The 17887-nt window shown below is 37.3% G+C and overlaps 1 long non-coding RNA gene across 1 annotated transcript; it reads left to right on the top strand.

The window, feature by feature from the left end:
* Window positions 1–9175: 9175 nt before the first annotated feature.
* Window positions 9176–10906, top strand: LOC131620999 (uncharacterized). Its single transcript, XR_009289413.1, has 2 exons — window positions 9176–9430; window positions 10623–10906. It is a non-coding gene; the product is annotated as an uncharacterized LOC131620999 (long non-coding RNA).
* The last annotated feature ends 6981 nt before the right edge of the window (window positions 10907–17887 follow it).

Consider the following 17887-nt stretch of genomic DNA (forward strand, 5'->3'; position numbering starts at 1 on the left):
TAAAGTTCCGCTTGGAGCATGGGAAATGTCACACATGATATCTTATTTCCTTGGACTATGTCACAGATTCTGACAAAATATAGAATAATGATCAGTAGAAGGCATTGTATTTTACTTCAGGTCACGTGATGGCTTTTTAAACCATCTACTATTTGACTAAAGAAGTCTTGAGAATACAAGAGAAAGCAGATAATGTCGAAAAAGATGTCAGGACATTATGGACGGTGCAATCGAAAAATACGTCAGAAGTGTGTAAAACGTGTATCGTTTTCTAGAATGCATTAGCACAAAGATTATTGACCGACCTTGTTGTAGGGTGATTTCTACATAAATTTCTTGGCGATCTGCTTAACATAGCGCAACATTTCGTCTCCCGAACAAAAAGATCAAATATGGAAGAGAATTGTATGCGGTTAATTTAAGACTTATGGAAGTTTATCGTGTAGTCGCTATGATTTTATCAAGCTACTAATAAACTTTAATTGAATTTAAATCCGAGAATATCCTTCACTCACCATCGATCTTCCTTACTAACACTTTGATGATATACTTGACAAGTTTCAAGATGGTCATCTTTAACAATTGACAATTAACTTTAATTTTCACACTTCATTATATTGCTCTTTATATTTTGCTTTATGCTTTAATTTATCAATTTATCATGTTTATGTTTCCGTCATTTTCTTTTTGTCCACTTGGACCATACTCTATTTTTGTGCTAAAACATTAATAAACAACTTAAAATCTAAAAAAAACACACAAGGCCCTATGGACTATTGGTTACTATCCTGAGCATTTTGGAGACATGGACTTGTTGGACTTAGTACCTATGGACCCTGTTATGCTGTTGTTATTCTGTTGTTATTCTGTCTGTCTGGCATTGGATTGTTGTCTATTTGTGTGTGCTGGTATTTTCTCGAAAGCCCTTGATGGTTAATTCCAAGGCGTCGTGATAAGGATTTTACCCAAAAACAGTTGTTACTCTGCCCGATTTTTGTCAGAATTTTAATGTGCTTATTGCAAAGTGGTGCTAAATATAATAAGTTCATCTGGATTCCCAAGTGGTAATTGTCGCACGCTCGCGAAATGATAAACAACAGAGTCGCCACTAACATATCTATCCTAAAAGGAAAGGAACGTCAGCAAACCTAAGATGAATAAGAACAAGGTCTTTCGACCAGAGATAGGGTACGGGAGTCGGTTACGCAAGGGGAATGTACTAGCACCCCTCACGCCCATCGTACTCGATGGTATCCACCTATGTTTGTTGCTATCTAAAGGGTGTGTACTATAAATCTAAAGCTTAACGCCAAGGGAATGCATGCAAAGGAAAGAAAAGAAACACGGGGAAAATAAGGGTTATAAATAGTTGTGCTCGCTTAGGCCCCGCGACCTAATGCCTACGTATCCTTTTCAGGAATCAGAGCGCCGTAGTTCGGCTCTTTAGTTTTTGTTTGTTTTTGTGTTTTTTAGGGGACGGAGTTACATTCGCACTCCGCTGCTCGACCTCTGGAGTCTTAAGCTGGGAATGGAGCGGAAATAACGTGTCCATTAGGAGAAAGAATGCCTCGGAGGCGAGATAGAGAAGAGAGAGATTTGTCGAGCGTTTTGGGTGTACCCCTTAAACAAGGGAGACTCGAATTACTCTTGTTGGTGTTTTTTAAGATTGGGAACTTCCACTCAAGTGATCCCCTTAAACAAGAGGGACGAGAGTTTCCATTCCCTTTTTATTAGTCTGGCCTTTATTAAGCATTTTTTAGGTGTTTTCTTGGTATTTTTTAAGGAAAATTAAGTCAAGTATTTGTTAGGTGTTTTAAAGTTGAAGAGGAAAAGAAATGGGAAACTAGCCTAATATGAATTAACTAGCCTAATGTTAAAATGAGAATTTCTATATCCTAATGTTATCATGGTTTCTACCTAATGTGTTAGGATTTAAGGAAGCATGGAAATAGTACAAGAGCATGAAATAGAACAAGTCAAAATATAGTACAAAAGTGAATTAAAAATACTACTATTTTTATGTTGATTTTTATGGGAGAAATTGAATTACAAATCAAGTAAAAAGACTAAAAACAAATAGCCTAAAAACTAATATTTTTTATGAACATTTTCTATGTCAAGAGTTGTATTAAGGTCTAAAATTAGAAGGAAGAAAATTAGTATTATTATTATTAAAATGTAAAGAAATTCTAAATTCTAAAATGAAAAAGAATGTGAATTCAGGGGGTGCAAACTGGATACAGGAATTATGAAAAGCAAGGAGCGCAGGGCCTAAATGATTGGCCCAGAAGAGGTTTTTTTGATATTGTTCCAGTACCAAAACGTGGTACTCTGAGCTACAACGGGGTGAGAAGATGAAATTCACTATGGCCCAAGATGTTGATGATCCATTAGAATTCAGATTTTATTAAATTTTCAGATTAAAGAAGTTAATCAATGTTTTAATTCCAATTATACAAATTAATTAGTCATATTAATAAGATTAATAATAATAAAATAAAATGGAATTAGGGTTGTGTTATGACGAATCAACTTCAGTTCCCCTGAACCTTCCCTCTTTCGTTCTCGTCTCCCTACCTCCTTCAACCAACCGTCACCGGCAAATGTCACCGCCACCGCCGTTGCCTATCTCCTTCAACCAACCTAGACTAAACACGAATCTAACCTAAAATCACACTCTGAAACCAATTCCCTCATCGATTTCTCACAAGGGGAACGCAAACAAACGAATCGGAGGGTTCAGACATCGAACCCTAAATCTTAATGTTCATGCATCCGAATAGAACTTGAGCAAATCAAGGAATACATTACAACACAGTTCTTGGAAATCAAGCACACACAGAAATTTGCAAAGAAAACAGTCAAAAGAACCTGAATTGAAGGCCAACGGTGGAAGAACGAAAAGCCAGAGGAGAATTCTTCTATGAGCTCCTAAAGGTGCGAAATAAACGCAAATGGCAGAAGATTTCTTCAGGTAACAATTTCTGATCTTTGGTGCTTTTGCTTTTAGGCAATTCTTCTTCTTCTCGTATTCCTTTCTTCTGTGCGATGTTGTCTTTATTGATTGATTTTTCCGTCGAACCGTGTTGTTGCTGTTGCGTGTTGCGTGTTGTTGTGTTCTTCGTGAGTGTGAGATGAAGATTGCAGAAATGCTGAGGTATAGCTCTAACTCTATGAAACTTCAATGTGAAGATTCAAAGGGTATGTCGAAGGAGCTCTTAGTGTAGGTTTTGACGATTGCAGAGTGTTAGAGAATTGAAGAGTGTGTGAAGGATGTGAAGATGATGGAGGAGGAGAGATAGGTGGAAGTGAAGATGGGTGAAAAGTGATGAAGAAATGGTCAAGAAGCCCCTGAGCAATGGTGAAGCCCCTGTTATATAGAGTTTCAGGTTTGCTCTCTCTGAATTTTCTGTTAACTGTTATATCTGTTGAGAATCAGTTTCATTCTGTTATGCTGTTAGGTGGTTGAGAATTAGTTAGGAATTGGTTATAAACTAGTACTAGGTTGTTATACTGTTAGAGGAAGTTGGTTTTTCTGTTATAACTGAAGGTTAGTGAGAACCTGTTAGGTAGTTAAAATTGGTTGGTGAATTTGTTATGAAAGTTTGTTATGAATTGGCTATAGGTTGAAACTGAATAGGTTTGAAAAGTGGTTAGGAGTTAAACTGTTGGTTGTAAAAGTTAGTAACTGATTTTGGAAGGTTGTTATGGTTAGTTATGATTTTCTGTTTTGCAGTTAGAAGGTAGTTATGAACTGTTAGCATTGTTAGGAATTGTTCTTGTTGGTTTATGCAGGGCTGCTGGTTTGAATTTGTATGGTGTTAATTTGAATGTATGGAGCTGTTTGGTTTTTGGTTACAATGTGAAATTGTGTTAACAGTTAGAAGTTTTGGTTTTGTTATATAGCTTGAATTTGAATGAATGATGATTAGTAAGAAGTGATGAATTGAATTTGAATATATGGCTTGATAATATAATCTCCTTGGATTGATATGTACTTGATTATGCAGGTTGGTTCAGTTGCTCTTTAGAGTTCTTTGTACTTAGCTTTGGTCCTGGCAGTGAACAAACATATTGCTCGTTCAAGTCTTGGTTCTACATGAAGGCAATATGACAAAAATAAAGCAGGCTTGAAGATTATGAGAAAAGAGGTGCTAGGGAGTCCGACGGTTCATAAAGTCAATGATTAATTATTGGGAACTTTGTTTCTTCAATGTAATTTCATTCATTTTTTTTATCATTCTTCCTTGTAACGGCTCCTTTTTGTTGTAATGACTTTGATTTGGAACTTGAACTTTGAATCTCTCTTTACCTCCAATGTGTATCAATTAAATTTAAAACTCCAATAACTTCCAAGTTTGTAACCTGAATTCATGGTGCCAACAAACATAACTAGGACTTATCTCAAGATGAGCTTTAGTCATAACCTGGATAGAAATCCTTAGGCTCGAAACAACGCCATCTTTCTCATTCAATTCTTGCGAATAACCGACATAAGTAACTTAAAGAAGAACCAACTTGGATTGATGAAGTGAATCCAATGAGTCCACATCCTTCTCTTGTATAATAACTAAAGCCAATGACCTAAAATCCATGTAATTAGGTGATCCAATACTTCAAACGATAGTAATACCCACCTTGAACCAAATTGTCCGAGATGATAAGGACCGACTGAATTAAACCCCAGATGATGATAGAAACCCATAGTGACCATAAATAAAAATCATAATTCCACAGTCCAATACTCAAATAAGAGTCAGATGAATCAAGCTTGAGTTAAGATTAGAGCCTCAAATAAATGGAGAAACCCAAACTTTCAAGATCCCTGATCGCATGCCCGATTTATTGATTAATGAATGCATGAGGAGTTAGATGACCTAATGGAGATATGCAGATGAAATGCGAAGCCTAAGCCAGTTAGAAGTAAAATTAGATGGGCAAATTTTAGGGTGTAACAGCTGCCCCTATTTAATCATCTTAAACCTGAAAGCGAGATTGGCGCTAGCCTTTCGAGCATTCAAGGTAGGAGAAGGTTAAATATCAAAAGAACCTGAAAATTTGCCTGATGAAAGATGAGATCCGCTAGGGAAAAAATGATATCAACTCTGGGTTGTAAGAGAGGTAAACATCAACTCTGGGTTGAGAAAGAAATAATCATCAACTCTGGGTTGAGAGGGAAAAGGAAAAGTCAATTCTGGATTGAATAAGAGATAACCGTCAACTCTGGGTTGAATAAAGGATGATCGTCAACTCTGGATTGAGTGGGAAAGGACAAGAAATAACCGTCAACTCTGGGTTGAATGAAGGATGACCGTCAACTCTGGGTTGAGTGGGAAAAGAAGCAAGATATAACCGTCAACTCTGGGTTGAGTGGGAAAGAGAAATCAACAAGAAATAATCGTCAACTCTGGGTTGAGTAAAGGATGACCGTCAACTCTGGGTTGAGTGGGAAAGAGAGATAATCAATTCTGGATTGAACAAGGGATAATCGTCAACTCTGGGTTGAGTGGGAAGAACAAAAGGTGACCGTCAACTCTGGGTTAAGTGGGAACATATAATTAACTCGGGGTTAAAAGATGAAAGGAGATTCAACTCTGGGTTGAACACTAAAACATCAACTCTGGGTTGAAGAATGATGAACATGATTGCCTTTGGGAGGTGACACCACAATGTTAACCCCGAATGATCCAGTGGAATATCAATTGAATGCTTGTAAAGACCTCATCTGATGAGTAACTTGGCTTATGCTTCAAATGCAAATGTTTGATTTATCTTATGCCCTTCTGGAGATGCAATGTAATGAGTTCTATATGCAGTGTACTGGACGATCAGAGTTTCTACTTTGGGTGGAATAGATTAGGTGGAGTTCTGACACTCTGCTTGAGAATCGAGGTAGGGTGGATGCCCCTGCTTTATTGATGATTGGATCATTGTGGGAGAAATGATAATGATAATGCAATGATATGCATGATGTATGTATGATTATGAATGGAATGATGGTTTCCAGGATATGGATAATGGAGAACTGCCTTTGTGGAAAGGTCATAACTTGAAGGATAGCCCTTGTGAAGGTGAGGTGTTTAGCTTGACTCCTCGACACCTATCTCGATATCTGACACTTGATTGAAGATGAAGAGATGAATCGTTACTAGCTTGCCCCAGCTTGTATGATCTCTTGAGATATGACTCTGATATGCTTGAATCATGGAGATTTGCAATGGTCTGCCCCAGTGTTGATCATGAATGAATGCCCCAGATTGAAATGAACTATTCCACCAGATGGATGCTTCAAGTATTTGCTTTGTGGATGGTCAACATTTTCCCTTGTAAGACTACTCGGTAGAATTTCAATGTTGAACTTTCCTTGGTATCAAGTACTTACTTTCAGGTTAGAGACAATTCTGTTTTGAAAAAGATAATGAGAATGCAATGCACATGTTAATCTCAAAAGAAAAGTTTTTATTTATCGAAATGTTATACTAATACTAACACAAATGACACAACAACATTAGGAGTCAGTTTGACATGATTTTACAGTTTGTATGCTTTCAGAACGAACCCTGCTTCAATTAGGACTTTTGAGGGTTGTAACATGGTCGGGTTCACGGTTTAAGAAACAAAGGATAAAGGCTCAAGTTCTACTTAACCCACCCCTTCTTCGTGATGTTCTCCAGTCCTACGTTCAACTAGTTTGACACGAGTGTTCACCTTTCAGGAAGGATTGTGATGGATGAGGATCCTTTATGGCTTTGATGGAGGTGGCAGTCACCTTTGGTGATTTTGTTGATGGTCACAACAACTTGTCCCTTGGAGGATTTTTCTTTTGCTTTGTCTTTTGCCTTCCCTAATTTTTGCCTGGACGGAAGTTTCTTTTAAATTTGGTTTCTGTTGTCCAGCGGGATATGCCCTAATTTTTGCCTAAGTCATTTGCTTCAAAGCTTTTCCTTTTTTTCTTTTTGACTTAGCGGGCTATTGTTTTTTTTTTTTTATTATTCATGACTTTCTTTTCATTCTTTTTTTGTCTCGTTCGGGAACAAGTTGTATGACATTTGTGATTGACTTGATGAAAAGGTAGCGACTGCCTTGTTCTTGGTGAGTGAGAGGCATCCATTGTGGATTGTACTCTTCTTCTTTTGTTGTAAGAGATGGAATATGATTGATCCTCTGATGGAATACCTGAAAGTTGAGCACTCGGTCGCACTGACTGAAGACTATCCTGCCCCTGGTTAAAATGAAGGGTTTCATTGTATTTTTTTTAAAAGAAACTACTACTCCTTAGGCTCAAAGGGGTTTACGAAGGTTTCACTCCCTTATAACTCCGGTGTTTAGGAATTAAAACAATGCCTGTACATCGTCAACAGGATCTTTGTTCCAAAAGCATACAGTTAGTAGTTCATGTGTTTTTTGACTTTCATCATTCTCCTTTTTTAGTTGCTTAAGACAAATGAGTTGAATATCGATGAACATAATGACAAAGATGAAATGATTTGAGAAAAACATGTATATTGCATTATTTTTATTTATTCAAACAGAATGAATTTCTTACAATGGGAAGTACTTGATAACAACGAAAGTAATACAATTGAAAGTGCTTGAGAAATCTAAACAATGGCAAGATTGGCCTTATTATGATGCAAATGAAATGTTCTCTGACAAACACAAAGTCTTAAGCTCCACTTGTGGAAGGTGCCCTCATGAGGAGGCATGGTTATCTAATAGTAGCTTGATCTTGTTTGTAATTCCCCATGATTCTTTTTCTGTGAGCTCTTGTCAGATATCGTTGTGGAGGAATCGTCTTGACTGATCTAATGGAGAGGGAGAGTGTAAGAGTCTTGGTAACCATGGATGCATATGCATGAATGCAAAAATGTTAATGAAGATGCAAATGTATCATAAATCAGGATCAAGGCCTCTTGGATCACAGCTTCTCATGGTCAATAAGATATGGTCGAATCCTCCAGATTCAGAGGTTCGACGTTGCTTTCTGGATAAATAGCTTGTGCATAAGTCAAAGATGGTCGAACCCTCCAGATTCAGAGGTTCGACGTTGATTCTGATAGATAAATGTGCATAAGTCAAATAAGGTCGAATCCTCCAGATTCAGAGGTTCGACGTTGATTCTGATAGATAACTGATGTAGAACTTCTGTATAAGTCAAATGTCCCAGGATCAAAGGTTCGACGCCTTTTATTGAGTAGCAGAAATCCGGGTATGATGAAGGTCAAGTTTCCTGTCCCACCCCAATCTCACGGGTATGTAGTCTAGACACGGACAAGTGGTTCCTAATGGTCACCAGGGTTAACGATTCCCATGGGGTACAATGTGTTTGAGGCAACAAACGTGCCAGACACAATGTTCCATGAAAGAACCTCGCCTGGTTGTGGTACCCCATGTCAAGCTCGATCGTATCAAACGCTACGGGAGTTGACATGAGCTTCCACACTAATCATATGTGTCACTGACCTGGGTAGTGGGCCTTTTACCTCACAAAACCCCCCACCTGCAAAGACAAACAAAAAAATATGTGGCCCCCACGGGGGCCCATAATATAGTCCAGAATGCGAGAAAATAAACATGATATGCAAGCAGTAAATAGACATGATATGCAAGCATAAAATAAATGGAGCAAAACATAAGCAATATATAAGCACACCCAATAAACAAACAAACAAAGGCTAGGATCGACTCGCTAAGTACGGACCCGCAATAGGTCTGACATCCCCAGCAGAGTCGCCAGCTGTCGCACGCTCGCGAAGTGATAAACAACAGAGTCGCCACTAACATATCTATCCTAAAAGGAAAGGAACGTCAACAAACCTAAGATGAATAAGAACGAGGTATTTCGACCAGAGATAGGGTACGGGAGTCGGTTACGCAAGGGGAAGGTACTAGCACCCCTCACGCCCATCGTACTCGATGGTATCCACCTATGTTTGTTGCTATCTAAAGGGTGTGTACTATAAATCTAAAGCTTAACGCCAAGGGAAAGCATGCAAAGGAGAGAAAAGAAACACGGGGAAAATAAGGGTTATAAATAGTTGTGCTCGCTTAGGCCCCGCGACCTAATGCCTACGTATCCTTTTCAGGAATCAGAGTGTAACACCCCATATTTTCTAATTTTAATTTAATTGGAAATTAAATTATTTATTAGAATTATTTTGGTATTTGGTTGAATTATTGTAGGATTATGGATTTAAGGGCCATTGGGCCGGATGGTGAGGTTAGTAGTATGAGGGTGCTAAGTGAGTAAGCCCATTACTAACCATTTTATGTTTTCATAAAATAAGGGAAATATGGAAAAAAGAGTCAGTACGTGAAAAATGAAAAGTTGGAGAGAAAAGGAAGAACACGTGAAAGAACAAGAGAAGAGAAGAGGAGCAAGGAGGAGGAAAACCCCAAAGCTCAAGGAGAATCAAGAAACTAATTCCAGGTAAGGGGTGATTACTCTAATTATATGGTATTATAATTTTGATGATGATAGGATTGAAATAAGGGATTAGAATCTCTATTTGGGATGTTAGGTTTTATGAAATTCCAACACTGACATGTATGATTTGATGAATTGACTGCAATTGATGATGTAGTGATGTTACATGGTGTTGTGGTATGTTGTTTGTGCATTAGAATCATGTATTTGGAGTATTTTGATGTTATTGATGATCAATTTCGAAATGGTATGAGTTGGTATGTGTTTGGGATGCATAAAAGTCTTAAAAATCACTTTTTTCAGCTACTGGGTTCGTAGGAACCGGTTCCCATGTGGGAGGAACCGGGTTCCAGTGTTTGTAAACGTTAAAAATGGCATTTTTGGGTCCAGGAACCGGTTCCCATGTGGGACGAACCGGGTTCCAGTACAAAATTCCAGCAGCACGTTTTGAGAACTGTTCTAACTTTAAAAGCCTCTAATTTTCAAACCGTAAGTCCGTTTTAGACGTCGTTTTGGACGTTGTTTCTTAAATTAAATACTCTATGATATAAAGTAAAGAAAACAACAATAACTTGATTTTATTTTGAAAATCTTGATTTATTTCGTTTATGACATGTTTTGTACATTGTGTGCATGATTTGGTTAATGTGACAATGTGGTGATGTTGTAATGATATAACTGTGATTGATGTTATATGTGGTGTGAATTGTATACGATGAATAGGTGATATGGACATAAGGTCCGAGTTTTGTATCGTGTTTATATTATTTATCGGATTGGTGATGTTGTAAGCATGTTATATGTTGCATTCATTCGCATACATTTTTGGTGATGGATCCCGGTGATGAAATGGATCAAAATGGTGGGCATAATTCCCATTGTGTGGAATTTGTGCTGGTTAAACTGTATCTCGGTGATGAAAAAGATCAGTTGGATGGGTGTATCCCATGTATGGTACCACATGCATAAGAGTCTGCATGGTCTTTGTATAAATTGTGACATGTCAGGATGAAATCCGGTGTTATGATTGTGTTGTGTTATTGTTGCATACTATTGACTTGTGCTTGTGATTGGTATGAATTGATTAATCTGAATATGCTAAGTAGGGTGGATAATTGCTTATGAATTCTATATCGGACGATTTATAATGCTATTTAATTATGATGTAGTCTCACCCTTACTTTAATGATTTCAGATTGAAGTAGCGGCCTAAGCGATCGGTGAGGATGACTCGTAGAGTTTATCCAGTTATGTTGGGTCGTGTCGGTCATGCTCTGATCTTGTAACACTGGGGGACGATAGTCTTAGAGTTTACTAGTGATACACTATTTTGCCATTATTGTATAATGTACCGTTGATTTTATCGGAAATGTTTTATAACATTGTTGAATGAGTTTCCGCTGTGCTGAACATGTATTTTGATATTTTGGATTATTCTTAATAAAGCATGACAAACGACTTGGAGTTTTGTTTATTTTATTAATTGTAACATCCTTGTTGTATAATTACTCTGATTTTTATTATATTTCCGCTGGGGTTTAGAAGGGTGTTACAATAGTGGTATCAGAGCAGGTCGGTCCGTCTGGCCAATTGTTGAGTCTGTTGAGTTGCACGACAGTTGAATACTGTCGGCGTATTAGCCCTTGGTACGCGACATGTGAGTGGATCACTGTCGGTACTTGTTTGTTTTATTGCAGGGGTTGGTTTGAGCGAAGTGGGGGAGAAGCTTTGCTTCTCGGTTATGTTCACTTGTAAGATGATTGATTCAGTCAGCTGTTGTTGGCAACCGTGCAAGCGTTGTTGGAGTTTGTTGTTTTCTGAATTGAAGGTGACTTAGAATTAGGACTCGAATGGTAGCTAAGTTGGAACATATGGAAGGAAGATGATTAGAGGTCATTGATGATTATCTGTAGGAGAGGGAAATTAAGAAGTTGCAATGTATCAGCTCTACTGAGGGGCTGCAAAGTTGTCAGTTGAGTAGCCTTGCGTCTCGGAAGAGGTTCAGCTGCAAGTTGCAAAAAGGATTGCGGTCGTAATGTTTCAGAAATTGCACTTCGACAATGGGATGTGTTGCTCAAGTTATAATAATGTTTGGAAGTGAAGAGATATGATAAGGGGCTGTTTGGAATATGATCGAGTTGAAGAGAATGAGTTTTGGAATGAAATTTTCGTAAGCAAAACGCAGGAAAATTGCTGAATAGCTGCAGAACTTCGAAAATTCATAACAGGAGTTCTGGACATCCGATTTGAGTTCCGTTTGAAGCGTCGGAAAGCTAAAGAGATGAACTTTATTATAAAAATGGTTGCAGCAGCTGTAAATATTTAATTGTGACAGGATGATGTTGGAAAGAGGTGAAGTTGCGGTTACGCGTGCTCTTAGAACTAGACTTGTTTGTTGGTACGGCACGGGATGTCAGTGTCAGAGTTGAATGGAGTGAAGAAATAATTAAAAGGTTTGTTGAGAAGAAATTTTAGGAATTAATTGTACCATTTGAGGAGTTTTTGAAATATCATTTAAGGTGTCGCTGCATGGCGTCAGTGTTGCAATTTTGGACAACGATTGGAAAATTCATATCTTGAGATTCGAGTGTCTAATTTAAGTGTCGTTTGGGGCATTGCGAAGCTGACTTAATAACCATGATATATGTTGTTATTTGATGTTTAAAACTTGTTTGAAATGTGTTCCAATTATAAAAACAGAGGCGTGGGAATTTTGGGTTGTTGGGAACCGGTTCCCAGATAGAGACAACCCGGTTCCCCATAGTAAAAATCAGAGACGAGTTATGGGAAGCAGCCAGGAACCGGTTCTTGTGTGGGAGGAACCGGGTTCTACTGTGTGTTTTTGGAAAATTGTTTTTACTTTAAAAACCCATAACTTTTTATCCTATGAGGAGATATTCTGAAGTCGGTTAGGGAAGCGCAAAACTTATTGAATAGGAAGGCCTACAACCGCGATTGTTTGAAACAAAATTGAGTAGAATATGTTGTTGAGGAATAAGTTGATGATATGTTTGGTAATAAAGATGATTTGAGTACCGATGGATTTTAATGAGGAGTGAATTAGTAGAAAGGGTGAAATAAGTTTTAGTACGGTTGAAGTCGTATTTATGATGCCAAAGCAACAACATGTATAGAAGAAGAATTGTAGAGGATTTCTTACACCTATTGGAGTGAGGAAGAATTTGTTGAGATTCCGAGTGGAATGATACTTGGGTGCAAAAGATGTCATGGGATTTAGAGTGAAACCACGAGTTATGAATGTTATCGCGGTCTTTTGCTAGATGAGGATTTTGATTCAGAACGAGATAAATAGAAAGGTACGAGTATATTAGTGATTATGAAGTTGGAAGTACTTAACAAGCGTGTGACGCTAAGTGACTATGAAGTGGTTTGTGTAAAATGTTTGGATGTTGGTATCTCACTGACAAGATCCAATGAGAGGGAAGTGTGCGAGTTGTAAAGACTCAGAGTGAACTATTGGACTATGACAATGTTAATGAGTTTGAGTACAAACTCGGAAAAGGACACTATTATGTAGTAACGACGGTTTATGCTTAAATATGGTTGTCGGCTATCTATTGACAAATTGAGGACTTGATCACCCTTAATCTCTTGTTGATAGTAGACGAAATCATATAGATAGGATGAGCTTGTTTGTTACCTTAATGGTTTAGGATATGATGGATACTAAGCCGTGAGAATAATCACTCACCATGTTGTATGAATTTATGAAGAAGTGAATAGGAAAGAGTGAAATATATTGGACGGTGACTTAAGACGGGTAATCAGAATCGCGCAACGAAAGTGTGATGTGGATTAGTGTGCGAGTACTACTCGTGGGCAGTGAGGAATTAATAAGCCGGGAGCCTACGTAGAGAACATGAATTGATCTATATGCTAGATTTAGAATCTAGTGGATGCGAGGATGTCGTGCTAGAGAATTAGAACTCTTGTGAATAATTGCCGAGATGATGAGTATGTTATTATGGATGTACTTAGTCAACGAGTATGTATTAAGCGAAACTAAGGTGATGAGTTGATACTATATGATGCTATAATAATTTTGTACTGTTGTAAGGTATTATTGTAGATTTCCAGATATAATGAGGAATTATACTCTATGAAGAACGAAGTTGATTCAATCCTTAGAGAAGAGCGAGACTCGGTTTGAGCTATTTTGTAAGCAATGGTATATTAAGTATGATGAGTGTAATTATAATTACTTGTGTGTACTCATTCTGATGGTTGAAATTTTTAAATAGAGGAAGTAAATCAGGACTTTGTTTTGAGTGCGAGTAAGTGTTGCTAAATGGTAGATGAGTACCATGTATGATAAAGAAGGATTCTGGAACGAATGAGTAAAGAGAGTCGAAATTGGATAAAACTGAGAAATCTAATTGGTAATGATGATTGTAATGAGTAATCAAAATAGTGCAGCAAAAGCAGAATATAACGTGTTGGATAATTGCTGGTATGACTTGAGAGGTGTCAGATGGTTGAAATTCAATGGTATAGGAATGTTATTATCGAGCTCTTGAAGGAAGCAGTTGGTGAAAAGTGTGAGCGTTATTTCATCGCTCAGATGGAAAAGTGTGTCTAAGGTTGGTACGTTCGGTAGATGAAATGCTTTACTGCAGTGCTGATCGGGTGTGGTCATACCATGGTTGTGTAATTATATTACTCAGTTATTGGGCTTATTGTATGGATCACACCCTGACGTTTCATTGTTGTTAACCTTTTGGAGATATAGCGAGTGGTATACCTTGGGATGGTCAAATGCGACGTAAGAGCTGAGATTGAATGCATGAGACATGCTTATGTTGGTTATGTCAGATGAGTTTTGAGGTTCGACTAAGAAAGTGTTAACTGAGAACAGGAGACTCAGATGAAGGACTCCTATTTGGAACTTTTCACTTGAAGTATGTTTTCGAGGACGAAAACTCTTTTAGTGGGGGAGAGTTGTAACACCCCATATTTTCTAATTTTAATTTAATTGGAAATTAAATTATTTATTAGAATTATTTTGGTATTTGGTTGAATTATTGTAGGATTATGGATTTAAGGGCCATTGGGCCGGATGGTGAGGTTAGTAGTATGAGGGTGTTAAGTGAGTAAGCCCATTACTAACCATTTTATGTTTTCATAAAATAAGGGAAATATGGAAAAAAGAGTCAGTACGTGAAAAATGAAAAGTTGGAGAGAAAAGGAAGAACACGTGAAAGAACAAGAGAAGAGAAGAGGAGCAAGGAGGAGGAAAACCCCAAAGCTCAAGGAGAATCAAGAAACTAATTCCAGGTAAGGGGTGATTACTCTAATTATATGGTATTATAATTTTGATGATGATAGGATTGAAATAAGGGATTAGAATCTCTATTTGGGATGTTAGGTTTTGTGAAATTCCAACACTGACATGTATGATTTGATGAATTGACTGCAATTGATGATGTAGTGATGTTACATGGTGTTGTGGTATGTTGTTTGTGCATTAGAATCATGTATTTGGAGTATTTTGATGTTATTGATGATCAATTTCGAAATGGTATGAGTTGGTATGTGTTTGGGATGCATAAAAGTCTTAAAAATCACTTTTTTCAGCTATTGGGTTCGTAGGAACCGGTTCCCATGTGGGAGGAACCGGGTTCCAGTGTTTGTAAACGTTAAAAATGACATTTTTGGGTCCAGGAACCGGTTCCCATGTGGGACGAACCGGGTTCCAGTACAAAATTCCAGCAGCACGTTTTGAGAACTGTTCTAACTTTAAAAGCCTCTAATTTTCAAACCGTAAGTCCGTTTTAGACGCCGTTTTGGACGTTGTTTCTTAAATTAAATACTCTATGATATAAAGTAAAGAAAACAACAATAACTTGATTTTATTTTGAAAATCTTGATTTATTTCGTTTATGACGTGTTTTGTACATTGTGTGCATGATTTGGTTAATGTGACAATGTGGTGATGTTGTAATGATATAACTGTGATTGATGTTATATGTGGTGTGAATTGTATACGATGAATAGGTGATATGGACGTAAGGTCCGAGTTTTTTATCGTATTTATATTATTTATTGGGTGATGTTTTACATGTATGCGTGTGATATAATTGTATGAATGCTAAAACTATGCATGCTTATCGGTGATGAATTGGTGATGATAATGAGACGATGTGATACATCGGATTGGTGATGTTGTAAGCATGTTATATGTTGCATTCATTCGCATACATTTTTGGTGATGGATCCCGGTGATGAAATGGATCAAAATGGTGGGCATAATTCCCATTGTGTGGAATTTGTGCTGGTTAAACTGTATCTCGGTGATGAAAAAGATCAGTTGGATGGGTGTATCCCATGTATGGTACCACATGCATAAGAGTCTGCATGGTCTTTGTATAAATTGTGACATGTCAGGATGAAATCCGGTGTTATGATTGTGTTGTGTTATTGTTGCATACTATTGACTTGTGCTTGTGATTGGTATGAATTGATTAATCTGAATATGCTAAGTAGGGTGGATAATTGCTTATGAATTCTATATCGGACGATTTATAATGCTATTTAATTATGATGTAGTCTCACCCTTACTTTAATGATTTCAGATTGAAGTAGCGGCCTAAGCGATCGGTGAGGATGACTCGTAGAGTTTATCCAGTTATGTTGGGTCGTGTCGGTCATGCTCTGATCTTGTAACACTGGGGGACGACAGTCTTAGAGTTTACTAGTGATACACTATTTTGCCATTATTGTATAATGTACCGTTGATTTTATCGGAAATGTTTTATAACATTGTTGAATGAGTTTCCGCTGTGCTGAACATGTATTTTGATATTTTGGATTATTCTTAATAAAGCATGACAAACGACTTGGAGTTTTGTTTATTTTATTAATTGTAACATCCTTGTTGTATAATTACTCTGATTTTTATTATATTTCCGCTGGGGTTTAGAAGGGTGTTACACAGAGCGCCGTAGTTCGGCTCTTTAGTTTTTGTTTGTTTTTGTGTTTTTTAGTGGACGGAGTTACATTCGCACTCCGCTGCTCGACCTCTGGAGTCTTAAGCTGGGAATGGAGCGGAAATAACGTGTCCGATTAGGAGAAAGAATGCCTCGGAGGCGAGATAGAGAAGAGAGAGATTTGTCGAGCGTTTCGGGTGTACCCCTTAAACAAGGGAGACTCGAATTACTCTTGTTGGTGTTTTTTAAGATTGGGAACTTCCACTCAAGTGATCCCCTTAAACAAGAAGGACGAAAGTTTCCATTCCCTTTTTATTAGTCTGGCCTTTATTAAGCATTTTTTAGGTGTTTTCTTGGTATTTTTTAAGGGAAATTAAGTCAAGTATTTGTTAGGTGTTTTAAAGTTGAAAAGGAAAAGAAATGGGAAACTAGCCTAATATGAACTAACTAGCCTAATATTAAACTGGGAATTTCTATATCCTAATGTTATCATGGTTTCTACCTAAAGTGTTAGGATTTAAGGAAGCATGGAAATAGTACAAGAGCATGAAATAGAACAAGTCAAAATATAGTACAAAAGTGAATTGAAAATACTACTATTTTTATGTTGATTTTTATGGGAGAAATTGAATTACAAATCATGTAAAAAGACAAAACAAATAGCCTAAAAACTAATATTTTTTATGAACATTTTCTATGTCAAAAGTTGTATTAAGGTCTAAAATTAGAAGGAAGAAAATTAGTATTATTATTATTAAAATGTAAAGAAATTCTAAATTCTAAAATGAAAAAGAATGTGAATTCAGGTGTGCAAACTAGATACAGGAATTATGAAAAGTAAGGAGCGCAGGGCACAAATGATGGGCCCAAATGATTGACCCAAAAGAGGTTTTTTTGATATTGTTCCAGTACAAAAAATGTGGTACTCTGAGCTACAACGGGGTGAGAAGATGAAATTCACTATGGCCCAAGATGTTGATGATCCATTAGAATTCAAATTTTATTAAATTTTCAGATTAAAGAAGTTAATCAATGTTTTAATTCCAATTATACCAATTAATTAGTCATATTAATAAGATTAATAATAATAAAATAAAATGGAATTAGGGTTGTGTTATGACGAATCAACTTCAGTTCCCCTCAACCTTCCCTCTTTCGTTCTCGTCTCCCTCACTCTTTCACTCTCGCGATCTCCGGCGAATGTCACCGCCACCGCCGTTGCCTATCTCCTTCAACCAACCTAGACTAAACACGAATCTAACCTAAAATCACACTCTGAAACCAATTCCCTCATCGATTTCTCACAAGGGGAACGCAAACAAACGAATCGGAGGGTTCAGACATCGAACCCTAAATCTTAATGTTCATGCATCCGAATAGAACTTGAGCAAATCAAGGAATACATTACAACACAGTTCTTGGAAATCAAGCACACACAGAAATTTGCAAAGAAAACAGTCAAAAGAACCTGAATTGAAGGCCAACGGTGGAAGAACGAAAAGCCAGAGGAGAA

This window comes from Vicia villosa, linkage group LG1 (assembly GCF_029867415.1).
Source record: "Vicia villosa cultivar HV-30 ecotype Madison, WI linkage group LG1, Vvil1.0, whole genome shotgun sequence".
NCBI lineage: Eukaryota > Viridiplantae > Streptophyta > Magnoliopsida > Fabales > Fabaceae > Vicia > Vicia villosa.